The sequence below is a fragment of the Dendrobates tinctorius genome, unplaced genomic scaffold, assembly GCF_039654945.1.
Source record: "Dendrobates tinctorius isolate UK_male_01 unplaced genomic scaffold, ASM3965494v1 ptg000203l, whole genome shotgun sequence".
In the NCBI taxonomy this organism is placed as follows: Eukaryota; Metazoa; Chordata; class Amphibia; order Anura; family Dendrobatidae; genus Dendrobates; species Dendrobates tinctorius.
Genome location: NW_027361870.1, coordinates 1,317,800 through 1,336,031, shown reverse-complemented (window position 1 = coordinate 1,336,031; position 18,232 = coordinate 1,317,800).

Here is an 18,232-nt window from a genome sequence, read left to right as displayed (position 1 = left end):
TCGCAGTTGCGATGCCACGCACCTCTTTTTCACGGTAGGTCCTTTTGGGAGTAATCCTGACGTTTAAGGCTACTCTTGTGACTTTTTAATACCGTGTCTATATCGCTGTTGTTCTCTGAGTTAAACAGACACAGCGTTTTTGTGTGCTTTAAGTTTGCAGCTCTGTGTCCTCAACAGAGCTTGCTTTGGTGCACTCTGGGTGCAGTTCACCTCGTGCACATTAACCCCACAGTGCTCTGCCTCTCTAGCAGCGGTCATATCACCTGCCGCACGGTGGACCCCGAGTGGCGAAGGCACTTTAATTATTTATTTTTCTTAGTGCCTTCCGCCACTCCTAACATTACCTTTCTTTGTATTCAGCTTTGCATTTGGTCTGCTGCCACCTGCTGTCCTTTTCTGTATAGCAGACGGCAGCTAATTAATTCTACTACATGCATCCCACTTCCAGGTCACGTGACTCCTTCTCTTCTTGCCGGTGGCCATTACTAGTTTCTTTTTCACCCGGGAGAGACACGCTTACCAGGCTGTGGAAGGCATCAGTTTTTTGACTACACACACACAATTTGCTAAATTTGCTGAATCATCTTGCTGCATTCCTTGCTGCACACATCTTGCTGTACCACCTGGGTTGTTACACCTGCATTTCTGGAGAAGTACTGCATTACCAATCATACGCTATATGTCCAGATTTCCAATAAACAAGTCTGGACTTCACAATATCTGGTGTGTATCATCTCTCCGGACGCATGAACAGCAAAACAGCAACAATGGTCCTGTCTGCTCTGCATCGAGGAAATGGAAGGTAGGAATCTCTCCCAGCCCCAATCAGCTACACCTCCATTCGCCTCATGTGGGGACAGAACATTCTTTTCTCGAAAAGCCATCCCAGCCCTCCACCTGCATGTGAAAGACCGCATTGTCCATGCACTCAAGCAATCAGTGAGTGGAAAGGTGCACCTCACAACAGATGCATGGTCCAGTAGGCATGGCCAGGGCCGTTACGTGTCCATCACTGTGCACTGGGTTAATGTAGTGGATGCAGGTTCCACAGGGGACAGCGGCGGTGGGACAGTGCTGCCTAGCCCACGGTATAGGAAACAGTTGGCTGTAGTCGTTCGACCCTCCTCCTCCAGAAGCGAAAGCTTGCCCACAGAGTGCAGTCGCACGAGCACTCCATCCGCAGCTGCCATTGTTGCACACGAGGTTTCCCACTATCGAACAGCTAGTGGTAAGCGTCAGCAGGCTGTGTTGAAGATGATGTGTTTGGGCGACAACAGACACACCGCGGAGGTACTGGCCGACTACTTGCAGCGACAAACTGAGTCATGGCTGGGCAGTCTACATCTTGAGGCAGGCAAGGTAGTTAGTGATAATGGCCGGAATTTTGTGCCAGCCATTTCCCTTTCAAACCTCAGACACATACCTTGCCAGGCTCACACCTTGAACCTGGTGGTGCAGTGCTCCTCAATAATTATCTGGAGTTAACAGCCCTGCTCCATAAGGTGCAAAGACTGTGCTCGTACATCCGCCGGTCGCCCGTACACTCCAGTCGTATGCAGAAGCTGCAGCGATTGCTCCACCTTCCCAAGCACCGCCTAATTATCGATGTTTCAACAAGGTGGAACTCCACCCTGCACATGGTTCAGAGGCTGTGCGAACAGAGGAAGGCTGTAATGAATTTGTGGGAGGATACACGGGCAGGAAGTTTGAGGGCAGACATGGAGTTGTCTGGTGTGCAGTGGTCGAAGCTGAAAGACCTCTGTAAAGTCCTTCAGTGTTTTGAGAAATGTACACGGCTGGTAAGCACAGACGACACCATCATAAGCATGAGCATTCCACTTATGCATCTGCTCATGCAAACTTTGACGCACACTAAGGAGCAGGCGTCTGCAGCTGAGGAGGAAGAGAAGGAGGGAAGCCTTGATGACAGTCAGCCATTGTCTGCTCAGGGAACTCTCCTGGATGAGGTGGAGGAAGAAGAGGAGGATGATGGGGATGATTATTTAGGGGAGGAGGATGCTTCTCAGGGGGCAAGAGAAAATGTTGGCGTGGCAAGGTCAGGTACAGGGTTTGTGCGTGACTGGAGGGATGTTGATTTGCCAGAAAGTGCTCCTCCATCCAGCACTCGCAGTGCATCAATGACACCTGGAACATTGGCCCACATGTGTGATTATGCCTTGCAGATCCTAAAAAGGGACCCCCACATTGCTAAAATGATGAACGATGGCGACTACTGGTTGGCCAGCATCCTGGATCCACACTATAAAGGCAAATTACAAAACATCATGCCACAGGAGAACCTAGAGCTAATATTGGCTAACAAACAAGCAACTCTGGTAAACCGTTTGCTTGAGGCATTCCCAGCACACAGCGGCGGTGATGGTTCTCCCACGAGCCGTAGGGGGCAACATGGAAGAGGTGTTCGTGATGCACACAGCAGAAGTGGCGTTGGACACAGGGGTTTCATGACCATGTTGTGGACTGATTTTTCAAGTACCGCTCACACGACTGGTAATACTGCATCGATTGAAAGTGACAGGAGACTGTTGTGAACTCATTTTCTGCTCCACCAGTTGAGAGTTCTCCTTCCGTTCTCCCTCTGGTGGTGACAGGAGGTAGTGAGGTTGGTTTAATTGGTAGTGATCTGACACCTGATGAGGAGGATAACGATTGGATTTCTGGAGTATCAGACTGGATATAAGACAGCCGACGCCCTATCCTGGTGCTGGTGATTCAGTCTGCTTCTCAGGTCTTAGAGTTCAGCTCTGTTCCAGTCTTCTCAAGTTAAGTTTGTTTTTGCAATTGTTCACACTTGCTCTTGTTGGTCAATTCAGTTTTTTGTGGTCAGCCAGCCCCAGCTGGGGTTGTGCTGAATTTCCACTCCTATTTATCTGTATTTGCCTTTTGGTCCCTTATTAGATTGGCCTCTTTTTGCTCTGTCTCAGAATATTTCAGAGTGCTGATATAGTGGGAGAAGTCTGGTGACTTCAGGGTTAATTTTGCTATCAGAAGTGTTGGACATTATTTTGGTAGGGTTTTTGGCAGATTGCAGACAGTGTCTTTCCTTTCCTGTCCTTTCTGGTTAGTCGGGCGCCATCGTTTGCTCAGCCTATTCTGCCTTTGTTTGTGTTTTCATCTTGTTTCACCGTCAATACACGTGGGGAGCTGTCTTTCCTTTGGGGTCTGCTCTGGGGCAGTTAGTTTTCCTCTTTTCCTGCTTTAGGCTTATGTAGCTCTCCGGTTGTGGCGAGGCGTCTAGGATCATCGTAGGTACGCTCCACGACTGCTGCTAGTTGTGTGGTAAGATCAGGGATAGGCAATCTGCATAGTTACCACCCTCTCTGGTTTTCTGAGACTTGGCTTGTGTTGTTTTTTCCTCCTCGGTGACCCATTCATAACAGGAGACAGCAGTTGTCAACGATGGTTACAAACTACTTCTCCTCCTATATCGATGTTCTCCCTCACAGGTCATTCCCCTTTGACTATTGGGCCTGTAAACTGGTCACCTGGCATGAATTGGCACAATATGCCTTACAGGAGCTTGCTTGCCCTGCTGCTAGTGTGCTATCCGAAAGAGTCTTCAGTGCTGCAGGATCAATCCTGACAGAAAAAAGGACCCGTCTGTCGACCCAAAATGTTGATGATCTAACCTTCATTAAAATGAACCATGCATGGGTTTCAAAGGATTCCCCTGCTGACGCGTAGGTTGCCAGAAAAATGGCTCACTTTTGTCCTGCTCTTCCTCGGACTTCTCCAATTCCTCCATTTGCAGCTGATGACTGTCCAATATCAACATATGCCATTTTTTCAACCTCCCTAACTGGGCTGCTTCCCCCCCAGGGTCGGGGTCACCATCTGGTGCACGCACCCGTGCGAGTGCCATTGCCCTGGACAGGTAGGTGGGTACACTCTTGGGCGACGGCACTGGCACAGGGTCCCTCATAGTACAATCAAGTGTCTCTGATGGTGGGGGTGCACACCCGCCATCAGACACACCGGCGTACTTTGAGGGACCCTGTGCCAGTACCGCCGCCCACGAGTGGGCCCCCCCTGCTTGCTCAGGGCCCCAGCACTTGCAATATTTACCTCTCCCTGCTCTACCACTGTGTAGTCTGGGCTGTTAAATCCTTCACTGGGACTACCAATACAAATTTGGTGAACTGATAGATGATGGTTAAGACGTAGCTATGCCCTGTCCTGCTGAGCTCTATCTTCAGATGATCAATGGCTTCCATTTGTTATGGACGTTGACTCACAATGAGATGCAGTGGTGGTTTATCATCAGCTTTCACGGTTTTCCTACTCACAGACGTGTGACATTCCTGCCCACATTTTTAACTGTGTCCTCTATGCCAATCCAATAGAATCGCCTACGGCCTGTGGCTTCTGTCTTTTGCACTCCAAAGTTACCTGACAGATCATGATAGGCAGTGAGGACAATGTCTACATCTCTCCCTATGATCACAATTTGAGGGAGATGAGTAACGGTGATGGGATCCACGGTACTGCAATACAGCAAACCTTTCTTCACAAGAACTGTTTTCGCTGTCTCCACAGACAAAGTAATTGAGGGTCAGCATTGCCTCTGATAATTCTCCCGGGAGTTTTTCCCATGATTAGTAATTCCGAAATTTCTGCAATCACTCGACTTTCCGTCTGTACTTATATACATCTCGTTTCCTCTTGCGGAGAGTCTGGACTGTCTTACTGAGACTGAAATATATATATGAAGATTGAAAAACACCCCAACAGTGTATACTGGTGTACGCTTCGAATACATTACCCTTTTTCTACTTTTTAGATTCTTGTCTAATCCATACTGAGGCTGTGAGTGTCTTTGTCGGATTACGGAAATATACACGGAGATTTTTAATGTTTAAACTATGCTATATATACCTGGTATCCAGTGATACTGTACCCTTTCTCAACTTTCTAGAATCTTGTCAAATCCATACTGGGCCTGAGACCGTCTGAGTCTGCCTCCTGATATATAGATATGATATGGTCAGACCTTATCTGGAATATTGTGTCCAGTTTTGGGCACCACATTTTAAAAAAGACATCAACAAACTGGAGCAAGTTCAGAAAAGAGCAACCAGAATGGTGACCGGTCTGCAAACCCTGTCTTATGAGGAAAGGTTGCAGGATTTGGGATTGTTTAGTTTGCTAAAGAGAAGACTGAGAGGAGACTTAATAGCTGTCTACAAATATCTAAAGGGCTGTCACATTGTAGAAGGATCAACTTTATTCTCATTTGCACAAGGAAAGACTAGAAGCAATGGGATGAAACTGAATGGGAGGAGATACAGATTAGATATTAGAAAATTTTTTTTGACAGTTAGAGTGATCAATCAGTGGAGCAAGCTGCCATGAGAAGTGGTGAGTTCTCCTTCAATGGAAGTCTTCAAACAGAGGCTGGACAGACATCTGACTGGGATGATTTAGCGAATCCTGCTTTGAGCAGGGGATTGGACCAGATGGCCCAGGAGGTCCCTTCCAACTCTACGATTCTATGATTCTATGATTTTTATTGTGTAAACTATGCTACATATATACCTGTTATCCGGTGATACTGTACCCTTTCTCAACTTTCTACAATCTTGTCGAATCCATACTGGGCCTGAGACCGTCTGAGTCTGCCTCCTGATTAGAGATGAGCGGTGTTCGAGTCGACCTTTTCGCCAAGTTCAAATTCGAGCTGTTTTGGGCGGTGTTCGAGCCGTTCGTCGAACTAGAACACTGCTTAAAATTCAGCTGTTCGAGATTCCGTTCGAGAACAGTTCGTTCACCAAAAGCGTAACTTTATTTTCACATTAGTAATGGTTTTCAATGTTAATAGACAGTTTCATGGCATAGTAGCGGTGTCTGGTAGCCAGCGATGTAGTACACCTGTCAAGGAGCTACACTGTGTGTGTTTCTAATAATTTTTTACCGCATCTTGTCCAGAAAATCCTTTTGGGTCTTGTAGACCTGTCTGCTACTCAGCAGAGGAGCCCACCCATGAACCTAGCTATGCCACCTGTTTATGAAAGAACCAGTTTTTTACTGCATTTAGCCCAGTTAATACTTTGGGCCTAGTAACTGTGTCTGCTACTCAGCAGAGGAGCCCACCCGTGAACCAAGCTGTGCCGCCTGTTTATGTAAGAACCATTTTTTAACTCCATTTAGCCCAGTGAATACTTTGGGCCTAGTACCTGTGTCTACTGCTCAGAAGAGGAGCCCACCCGTGAATCTAGCTATGCCGCCTGTTTATGTAAGCACTGTCTGCTACTCAGCAGAGTTGCCCACCCGTGAACCAAGCTATGCCACCTGTTTATGTAAGAACTGCGTGCTACTCAGCAGAGGAGCCCAGCTGTTAAGCAAGCTAGAGCACCTGTGGTTTGGACACTTAATTTTTTCACATTCTTTCTGGAATGCCGGTTAGGCCTAATTCCGGAATTCCAGTTGACCTGCACTTACTGGTAAATCCTCGTTCACGGGGAAGAATTGGAATCCCAGATCCCCATCACTAACGGGGTTCAGCGGGTAATCCGCACCTGTAAGCAACACACGCTGGTCCTTTCAGTGTAGCGCGCATGCAGCCCCGGACATGTAAGGGCATGACAGACCTGTTATTGCTTGATCTCACGTGCAGCCTCGCGTGTCCCTCTAGTAAGCTGGACGTGGACCGCGGGGGCATGCCGGAGTCTCGTTCGTTAACGGAATTAACCTGACAAATCGCTAGCACAACTAAAAACGGCCTTGCACCACCACCCACAGAATCGACAAAGCTTGCAATCTGTCCATCCTTTCCGTGGCTGGCATGGTTGAGGTTGCCCGTGTGGAGTCTAATTAAGACGCAGGCTCCACTCCTGGTGGTGCCCTTCTGGACATTCCTTTAAGGTTCAGCTTTGCAACCATACTGCCCCCGGAAACCAAACACTTTGCCTTCATGGACACTGTTCGGAGGTTCGTGGGAATAACGCCGCACGATCGGCAGTTGGCATAATTTATGGTGGGAAGTCTGACGGTATATGATCGTCTTCGATTTTAGAATTTTAGATGTTTTTTTTTATTTTAGATTTTTATTCCAGCCTTTCTTGACTTTATAAGGGCATGACATGCCTATATCTGTGTCTCCTCCTTTTACTCCTACACCTCTTTTCTATATGTAGTTGCCCTTTTCCATATGTTATTTGTGTCTTCTGTGCATTTTGTCTGCTTTGGATACCTTTTAAGGTGTTTTGTAATTGTTTTCTATGTGTTTGTATGTGTTTGTGTTTGCCTGCCATTGTTTTCCATGGGGTTCGACGGTGTTTGTCGAACGTTCGACGAACATTCGACGAACTTGCCTCCTGTTCGACGAACCGAACTCGAACACTAGCGGGGTGGCTCAACACTACTCCTGATATATAGACGTACATTTTTAATGTTTAAACTATGCTATATATACCTGGTATCTGGTGATACTGTACCCTTTCTGCCAGGAAGTCCTCCTCCACCCACCACTCTAAGTGTACCATTAACACCTGGAACATTGGCCCACATGTGTGATTATTTCTTGCGGATCTTCTTTTTATATTGTGGTGTGATGCATCCTGAGCATGTGAGTCTGTGGGTTACTCCTGCAAGTTATATGTAGATTTAAAAATTACCCCAACACTGTATACAGCTCTACGCTTGTGATACATTACCCATTTACTGCTTTTTATATTCTGGTCTAATCCAAACTGACCAAGTGAGAGTCTGTTTCTGACTGTGGAAATAAATACTGAGATTGACAATGATCCCTACACTGTGTACAGCTGTATGCTTCAGATCCATTACCGTTTTACAGCTTTTTATATTGTGTTGTAATCCATACTGAGCCTGAGAGCATCTGTGTCTGCCTCCTGAAATATATACTGAGATTTAGAATGTTTCAACTATGCTATATATACCTGCTATCTTATGATACTGTACCCTTTTTCTACTTTTTATATTCTTGTCTAATCCATACTGAGCCTGTGAGCGTCTCTGTGTGACTCATGAAATATATAGGGAGATTGACAATTATCCTTTGACTGTATAGAGCTGTACGCTTCTGATACAGTACCATATATCTGATGTTATTTTGGGTACATTTTCTCCAAAATTAGGAAGTATGGTGGAAGAGGCCGCCGACGTGGGCGTGAGGGGGCCAGCTGGTACTGATGGTGGTGGTGCATCTGCTGGTAGTGGCAAAAGCACAATAGCAGCTAAGGCAGGAGGTGTTGAGCCTGCACCATGGTCTGGCTCCGGAACGCCTGGAAGGCTACCTTTTCTGGGAGGAGGTTAACCGCTTTTAAAGCCGGAGCATCAGGAACTGGTTTTGGCTTACATTGCCGAAACAGACTCCAGCTAATATGCCCTCTTCTTCTGAAGTTTCAAAAAATGCAAGCACTGAGTCATCAAGTGCTGGCTCCTGGTCAGGAAGGACCCCTTTCCTTGTGTCCTTCACCCCCATCAAAAGTGAATGAAGCAGCAGGCCACACTTCACATTAGTCCATGTAGCTCTTTCTCACATACCATGCCTGGGTTATCAAGTCAAATTGTGAATTCCCCAGTCCAAGATGAATCTGACAAGGAGTTTGGGTGGCCAGCCAGGGCAGTGGGGGTTAATCGGTACCGGGCCGGTGTCTTAGAGTGATGTGTCACTGTGGTGGTGACCAGGTCCGTGGGCCTGGGCGTCCATGCAAAGGGGTGAATAAAGTTTATAGGTGAATGATACGTGACGCCACCTGTGGTTTCTGATCAGATTGACCAGCGCTGCAGTGTCGCTTCTCTGGGACAGATGTTGTGGTGCAGCTAAGATGTAGAAGCCCTGCACAGGTAGAGCCGTAGTCGCAGGGCAGATGAAAGAGTTGGTAGATGGTGTGCAGTGCAGGATGTAGCAGAGCCATGCACCAGGCGCAGGAGAAAGATGACAGACACAGTCGTGCAGTTCCTTTACCTGTACTTGGTAAGTGTCGTCCAGGACCCAGAGTACAGATGGAGAAGGAGTAGCCTGGTCAGCCTGGAAGCAAATTAGGAATTCTCTCTCTGCAGATAGGTAGTGTGGCCTCCGTTCTAGCGCTTATCTGAGGTACTCGTGTGGCGCCCCTGAGGCTCAGTCGCCACAGAGGTACTGCACCTTCTCCTAAGGTGTAGTGCCCCACCATCCAGGTAAGGTGGGAACTCCTTTCCACGCTCCAACACTCGCACCCCACACAACAGGGTAGTTCTGCACAACCACATTGCGGCTCAGTGCTTAGAGAGTAGCAGAGCACCTCTGGGGGTTCCCTGCTTGGAACACTGGATGTGCTGGGAGGTGGGTGGAGTTGAGATATATAAAAGAGTGGGAAAGTGTAGGATTACAGGTTCAGTCTGGCAGAAGGTCAGGCGGGTAAGAAGTCACTCAGACAGGAGTGAGGATTCCTGGAAGAAGGGATGGAGGAAGGAGTGCTGCAGCTGCCTCAGTGATCTGAGCCAGCTGGCACAGGAAAGGAACAGGAGAAAGACATAGAACTGAAACCTAAGCTTCCATAAGAGAGAAGGATCAGTACGGAACGAAGAAGTAGAGAGAACAGAGAGGAGACGAGGATTGGAAGAGGAAACCTGCCTATAGGTTCTCAGCGCAAGGCCGGGGCCCGGTCCCCGAGGTTGTATGGACACTTATGGTTCTGCAGCAGACACCGGTGGAGTAGTAGGCTGTAAATGCACTACTCCCATCTAAGACTTGGGGCACAACAGCAACTGATTGAGAGAACCGGGACTCAGGAGAAGGGAGTCCCCGAAGCAGGCTACAGCTGTCTGCCATGCGAGTAGAGTTCTTGGGAACATCTGACAAGAGGAACTCCAGAGTACCACGGTACTGGAGCTCTTCACACTTTAAGACGCAATAGAGGAGTCTTTCAGGAAAGGTACATGTTGGCGGAGTTTGGAGGGGAGCTTTCCATCTGGCCTGGAGGTTGACTGAGTCTCTGACCCGGAGGTCACGGCCCTGAGGCAGGCACCCTTGTGTACGGCAGACTGTGAGTAAAGCTTTGGAACTGCAAGCCTCGGTGTCCTCCATTCATTCATGCGCCAATCTGCTCAGCATCGCTACATCTGGGTACCATCCGTTACACTGCCTGCGCCTCTTGACAACCATTACAACTACACTGCCCTGGGACATCAGCCCTGCCTGTGGAGGGCTATACCATCACTGCTGCACCATACCATCTGTCCCAGAGGATCTGTCTGCAGCGTTGGCTTAACACCTCCCTTGCCGAGCACCACAGGTGGCGTCACGAACTATTATATTCCACTTAAACTACATTACATTTCCCCATTACTTGGGCACCCAGGGCCATGGACTGGGTCATCGCTGCTGTGACACATCCCCCTGACACCGGCCCGGTACTGAGTACCCCACAGCCTTGGGAGGGCGACCCACTCGCAGGACTGAGTTCACTGAAGTTCCCCCTGTTGACTCTCTTTTGGAACTTTCTCGTATAGCAGGCAGCCGTAGCCTTTTCCTTCTGGCTCACACACGTCGCTGCTGGGGCCTCCGAGCCTTAGTTGGGAACAGAGCATTTACAGCTGCTACTTCCTCCGGTTTCTGCTGCAAGACCGTCAGTGTCCCTACAAACTCGGAGACCAGAAACCGGACCATGTGCTCCAGCTAGGAGTGAACCTTAACTCTGCTCATCCTCCAGCTCCCCTTCTCACGTCCACACACTTCCCCTTCCCTTCACAGACTGCCCTAACTTCCCTCCTTCCGACCACAGAGAGCAGCTTCTCAGCAGTCAGGTTCAGAGCTCTCCCTGCTGGCCTGGAGTGGGAACTGTGTTGTGTGTTGGTTTAACTGCTAAAGAGATCCTTCGTTGCTCCCAAGCATGACATCAAACTCCCTAGGAGGAAGGTAATGCCACTGTGGCGACCGTACTCCTGGGTGCGCCACAAGTGCACTGATGCCCAGCCACTGCTAGATAATTCTGCTGGTACATTGACCCAGACCACTACATTCCCCACGCACTCTACACAGCCAGAATCTGACCCTGATGAAACTCAGGTTCCCCTTCCCGCATACTATACCACCTTACACGGTGACAAAGAGGAAGGTGCAGATGAAAGTGCAGGTTCCTTGAGCAGGTGGGGGGGCACACTCATGGGTGACGGCACTGGCACAGGGCCCCTCATAGTATGCAAAAGTGTCTCTGCTGGTGAAAGGACCCACCCGCCGTCAGACACACCGCCGTACTATGAGGGGCTCTGTGCCAGTGCCGTCGCCAATGAGTGGGCCCCCCCTGCTTGCTCAGGATCACAGCACTTGCAAAGTTGAAATACTTACCTCTCCCTGCTCCACCGCCGTGATGTCTTCCGAGTTTCCTGACAGTGACATTCTGGTCAGAGAGCGCGATGACATCACATCTGTACGCCCTCTGCCTAAACAGTCCAAGTGCATAGAGATGGAAGATGGGGATGACGAGGAGTCCAGAGTACAGGGATTCCCTAGCGAGGAGACTTATTTAATTGTTTTAAAGGTTGGGAGCAATTTTTGGGGAGCACTATACTCTGGAGAATGATATATGAGGCTCACCATACACTGGAGCATTCCAAAGGTGGACATCAGACACTGGAGCAGCATTTACAGGGCCCATTATACACTGGAGCATTAGAAATGGGGCCCATTATATATGGAGCATTATTTGGGCCCATAAGACACTGGAGCATCATCCATGGGGCCCATCATATACTGGAGCATTGTAAATGGGGCAGATTATATAAGGAGCATTATTTGGACCAATCGTACACTAGAGCATCATCCGTGAGGCCCATCACATGCTGGAGCTTTCCAAATGGGGGACATCAGACACTGGAGCAGCATTTACAGGGCCCATTATACACTGGAGCATTTGAAATGGGGTCCATTATACATGGAGCATTATTTGGGCCCATAAGACAGTGGTGCTTCATCCATTGGGACCAACATATACTGTAGCATTATGTGGAGCTCATCATATACTGTATCGAACATTATATGGGACCAATGATTCTGTATGGAGAAATATATGGGCCTCATTACTCTGTATGGTGCACTATGCGGTGGCCATAATACAGTATGGAGTAATATACTGTCTGTTTTTGAAGTTATTGGAGAATTTAAAATGGATATCAGTCATGTGATGTAAGAAGTGAAGTATTTTTCATTGTACTATACTGCTATTTCTCTGCCGTATCAGAGGATCATGAATTGTGGCATGTGTTAAAGGAGCCCAGTGAAACTCTTTGGCCCTGGGCCCACGAAAATCTAGAGCCAGCCCTACCCCCCCACAACTTTAGCCAAATAACCCCCAGTTTTCAATGCCTAAAAATTATTATTAAGTAAATTAAGGTTGACAAGCTTAAGTAATAAGAATTGATGTTTTTGGCATTAAAATGGGCACTGTAGGTGTGTTTCCTGTCCTCCACTCACTGCCGACTTTTCTTCCCCATTGACTTGCATTGGATTTCGTGTTTCAGTCGGCCTTCGACTTTTCACGATAATCGGCCGATTGCGTTCGACCCGACTTTTGCGAAAGTCGGGTTTCATGAAACCCGACTCGACCTGAAAAAAGGCAAAGTCGCTCATCTCTAATCATCAGTATTGTAGTATTCAGTCACCATGTGGTGGTAATATGTGGTCTGGACATGGTGTGGTGGTATTTGTCCCTTGTATGTGCTATTATTTGGTCACTTAGTGGTGGTAATATGTGGTCTGGTCATGGTGCGGTGGTATTTGTTCCTTGTATGTGATATTATTCGGTCACTATGGTAGTAATATGTCGTCTGGTCATGGTGTGGCAGTATTTGTTCCTTGTATGTGGTATTATAGGTCACTATGTGGTAGTAATATGTGGTCTGGTCATGGTGCGGTGGTATTTGTTCCTTGTATGTGATATTATTCGGTCACTATGGTAGTAATATGTGGTCTGGTCATGATGTGGTGGTATTTGTTCCTTGTATGTGATATTATTGGTCATTTAAAAAATTGAAAAATAAATAAAAATATACCTAAAGTGTATTGTATATTTTAACAAATATTTAATAGGTTACAGTAGAGTAGAGCCCGGCCAAAAGTGTCTACCCTCTTATGGTGGCGGCTTAAAAAAATCTTTTGTCCAAAGCAAAAGCTGCCGGCTATATGTGTGATCTGGTGATGGGAACTGTTAATGTGTGATAGGTGAGAAGTGGAGTTTTTCCAAGAGAGAGCGGTGGGACTGTGGACAGTTTGAGGGGTGGAGGCGGGGCTGGGTGGAGCCTGGGCGGAGTCTCAAGGGGGCCCCCAAAATTTTGCCAGTATGGGGCCCCGAAATTCCTAGTGGCAGCCCTGCCTCTCTCCTTCCTGCTATCTATAACAGTGAGAGAATGGAAAAGGCAGAGCAGAGAAAGCTGTCAGAACCGGAACAGCAGCTCTGACAGATTTGTGACATTTTCACCAAAGCACTTTGCTAGATAAGGGCTCTCTCTTTGCAGCAACATGGGATACATTTTTTTAAAGATTATTTAGAAAGTTACTTAATTTTTCATTTAAGAAGAAAAAAAATATTGATGTAACTTAAAGGGAATCTTTAATTTGATACCGGGTATCATTTAGTTTACTGGGTGCAGCAGTTGTAATACAATAAGAGTTTTCTCTTCTGCAGATGCAGCAGAGCTCGGAAAGCTGACCCCTCAAACACCACAGTTTTATTTGTACATTGTATATTGACATTAAGCTGTGATCAGTGCAGAGGGCATTGTTAAACTAGGAGGTACGTGGACAGCTAGTCCGACAGTGACAAAATCACTTAATCTCCTGCTGATAAAACTCTTATTGTATTGAAACAACAGCACATGGCATAATAAGTGAACCATCGCTAAAATCAGTATATTAGCCCCTACCTCATATGCCCTTGGATTTCATAGCAAAAACCTGCTGACGGATTCACTTTAATGGCAAATGTTTGAAACCAATATATAAGCTTATCCTTGTATACAACTGAGATATATAGTATCTACAGGGAAATGTTTCAAATTGGTCCCACCCAAGATAATGCCCATACGTGATGTGGATTTAGATTTCCCTATTCACTTGATGAGAGTTAGATCTGTAGACCATGAAGGCAAAATGTATAGCTATGATTACATTAGGGGTATGCGAGTCAGATGAAAATGACAAGGTGATGTAAGCAGAAGAATGGATCACACAGGGCAAGTCGGGCCAAAGCATACCGTGTAGGATGAGGCACAGCAGAAGAAACTTGGAAAGGAACTTTCCAGCTCAGGAATAATGGACACAGAATGGTACAAACACGCAATCTCTAGCTAAGGAGGCCTAAACAGGGCTGCAGATTGCTACTAATTCAGAACACCTGGCTTATTAGAAGACAAACGGTATAAGAAGCATTAAGCATGGACAGATGTGGACGCTCGCCACCTGTTCCAATAGCCTACGCTCTACAGAGAAGGCTCTACAGCTAAGTATTGTATGAATAACACAGAGACGGAATAAAAATGACAATATAGGATCAGATACTATGTCTCAGCTAGTAAGCAATATAGCACCAAAATTGGTAGATTCCGTCCTAAAGATAGAAGATAAAGACAAGCAAATGCTAACCTACAGGTTCTACAGCACACCTATACAATTTAAAGGTTGATGGGGGGCCCAACCCTACTCCGGAGACCTGACCCCCGTATAGGTGTAAAATATTGTAGTGGTGGCGGTGCATGATGCTTTCTGCTCATAGATGTGGACAGCTGAGCCAACTGCATTATTGACCAAATCTTTGCAACTGGATCGAATTGGCGAAAACCCCATTATGGGTCCCAGAGTTCAGCAGTGCAAACACTACTCATATAAATAGTCATTGCCGGGGTTGTAGCAAAGAAATTCGGGGATGGGTGAATTGAAAAAACAGGCATGAGCAAAAAAGGTAAGTGGTGGGTGCCTCTGTGCCTAATCCTGACCAACATGTGCCTACCGAAAATTGTGAAATTAAAGGTAATAGACTTATAGGTATCAGCGACTATTTGTAGCACTGAGATGACTATGTGCCAAAGAAGTTTCTGTCAAGCTGAATGTTCACCTCTGATGCCAATTTACCTCTGCTTGCTCCCTTGGCCACCTTCTTTAAGGGTCATCATAAGTAGTTAAAATTACAAAGTGCTTGCAAAAACAAAGGTCAAGAGAAAAATTGCTGGCACTACCACCGCACCAAGTTACAAGGAAAAATGGAATCAAACAAAATACATCCCCATAATAGCCATGTTTTTGCAATTCTCAGCTTTATACTTACAAATGATCATGAAAATGCAGAGGAATTTTATAGATCGTGTTACAGAGCCTCTGTCCTGTTATTTAGATTACAAATTACGACTCTCGGAACGGAGTTCTCCTTCGCACATACAGGACATTGGTGAATTTCTTTAGGTTCTATCTGACTTCACGAAGGTTTCACACTGGGCACAATCGACATAGAAATCCTGAGCATCCGGATCTCTGAGGATGCCAGTGTGTAGGATGTAAGACACCGGTTGTGTGCAAATAGCATAGAACCAATTTGTGCTATTTCATATCTGAGGCACCATGTTGTATATTTGGAAATAATGCATTTCAATGTGGTAATCACTAGTATACCCAGACAGCTGGCACCACAATGGGCACACCAGTGGCACCAACTTTTGAAAATGTTTTTGGGATAATTTGAGTTGATAAGATCTTTAGTACCTCTACTCCATTTGTCATCCAATTATTCCAAAATTACATACAGTATATGATATCTTTATTGTGTATGATGGCACTTCTCAAATATTCCATGAATTCATGACATATTTAAATGATAAGCAGGTGAACATGAGAGTCACTAGTAAAATTGGTGGTAGGTTTATTGAATTTTTAGATGTGGAAATTGGGATAATGACTGGTGCCATTCACACTAAGGGTTACCGCAAACCGACCACAACCAACTCACTAAGGCTAGGTTCACATTGGCGTTTGAGTTGGCAGCATATCATCCGCATGAGCAAATGCATGCAAAACCGCATGCAAAACGCATGTTTACGCAGCGTTTTATGAGCATCATCTTACGCATGGCGGGAAAAAGAGCTGCGTGTGCATGCGTTTGTATGCGTTTTTATATGCGTTTGCGTGGCTTATGCGCATGCGTTCGATATGAAACCAGGCAAAAATGGGCGTGTCTCATTGGATTTCTATATGTATTTTGAATAACGCATGCGCATTGAACGCATGTGTACACATATCCTTGCATACCAATGCGTTCCCATAGACCAGTGTTCCCCAACTTCAGTCCTCAGGAGCCACCAACAGGTCATGTTTTCAGGATTTCCCTTAAAATTGCACAGGTGAGATCTGCTCACCTGCACAGGAAATAATTCCACCACATGGGCTATACTAAGGAAATCCTTAAAACCTGACCTATTGGTGGCTCTTGAGGACTGGAGTTGAGGAACACTGCTATAGACAGTAATGTGTTTTTTTACACACTCATCCGCATGCGCATGCCTGCGCATATTTGACAGATTTTTTACGCCTCAAAAAATGCAACATGTTGCATTCGCCGCGCACCGTGAAATGACGCATGCGTACGCATCCGCATGCAAACAACGCATGACCCTGCGTACATCATGTTAAATATATGTATGCATGACGCATGCAGATCAAACGCTGCGCACACAGACGCAAATGTGAAACCAGCCTAATGCGATTTGACAGCTACTCTTCTCATTATATTAAGGAATCCCTACTCTATTGGCAATTTTTCAGATTACGACGCATAAACAGTGCGGAAGAGACTTTTATAGATCAGTCTCACAAATTGGCAAGTAGATTATACCAATGTGGCTATCCTTTGGACATTATTCACAAAGGTTTTCAAAACGCATATACCGTAATAAAAAATGAAATTCAATACTTTGATACCGGACAAAAGCAGAAGATAAAAGGTTTATGTCCTTTAAACATAGTCCTATGCGCAATTCAGTGAGAGTAATAATAAATAAATTATGGTACATGATAGAAAGTGAGCCATTGCTAACGGATATTGCCATAAAAAGACCAATGGTTTTGTAGGAGTAGAAGCCTGCAGGATATGCATTGGTAACAGGCAGATATACACATTCACAAAAAGAAGACTGGGCTATTAATTAAAGAAAACTTTATCAAAAGGAAATTTTAGATGTGGATACTGTAAATACTGTGATTATATGCATTGTAAGAAACATGTTAATTTGGGGAGTTACTTCCATAGTGTCAATCAGCATACATTGTGTATGCAATTATACAGTGGGTACGGAAAGTATTCAGAACCCTTTAAATTTTTTACTCTTTGTTTCATTGCAGCCATTTGGTGAATTCAAAAAAGTTCATATTTTTCTAATTAATGTACACTCTGCACCCCATCTTGACTGAAAAAAAACAGAAATGTAGAAATTTTTGCAAATTTATTAAAAAAGAAAAACCGAAATATCACATGGTCATAAGTATTCAGACCCTTTGCTCAGTACTGAGTAGAAGCACCTTTTTGAGCTAGTACAGCCATGAGACTTCTTGGGAATGATGCAACAAGTTTTTCACACCTGGATTTGGGGATCCTCTGCCATTCTTCCTTGCAGATCCTCTCCAGTTACGACAGGTTGGATGGTGAACAGCCATTTTCAGGTCTCTCCAGAGATGCTCAATTGGGTTTAGGTCAGGGCTCTGGCTGGGCCAGTCAAGAATGGTCACAGAGTTGTTCTGAAGCCACTCCTTTGTTATTTTAGCTGTGTGCTTAGGTTCATTGTCTTGTTGGAAGGTGAACCTTCGGTCAAGTCTGAGGTTCAGAGCACTCTGGAAGAGGTTTTCAGCCAGGATATCTCTGTACTAGGCCACATTCATGTTTCCTTCATTTAAAACCAGTCGTCTTCACCCTGCAGCTGAAAAACACCCACATAGCATGATGCTGCCACCATCATGTTTCACTGTTGGGATTGTATTGGGCAGGTGATGAGCAGTGCCTGGTTTTCTCCACACATACCGCTTAGAATTATCACCAAAAAGTTCTACCTTTGTCTCATCAGACCAGAGAATCTTATTTCTCTCACTAAGCCTCTTCACCCACGATTGCTCTGTTTGGCAGGGCGGCCAGGTCTAGGAAGACTTCTGGTGGTCCAAAACTTCTTCCATTTAAGGATTATGGAGGCCACTGTGCTCTTAGGAACCTTGAGTACTGCAGAAATTCTTTTGTAACCT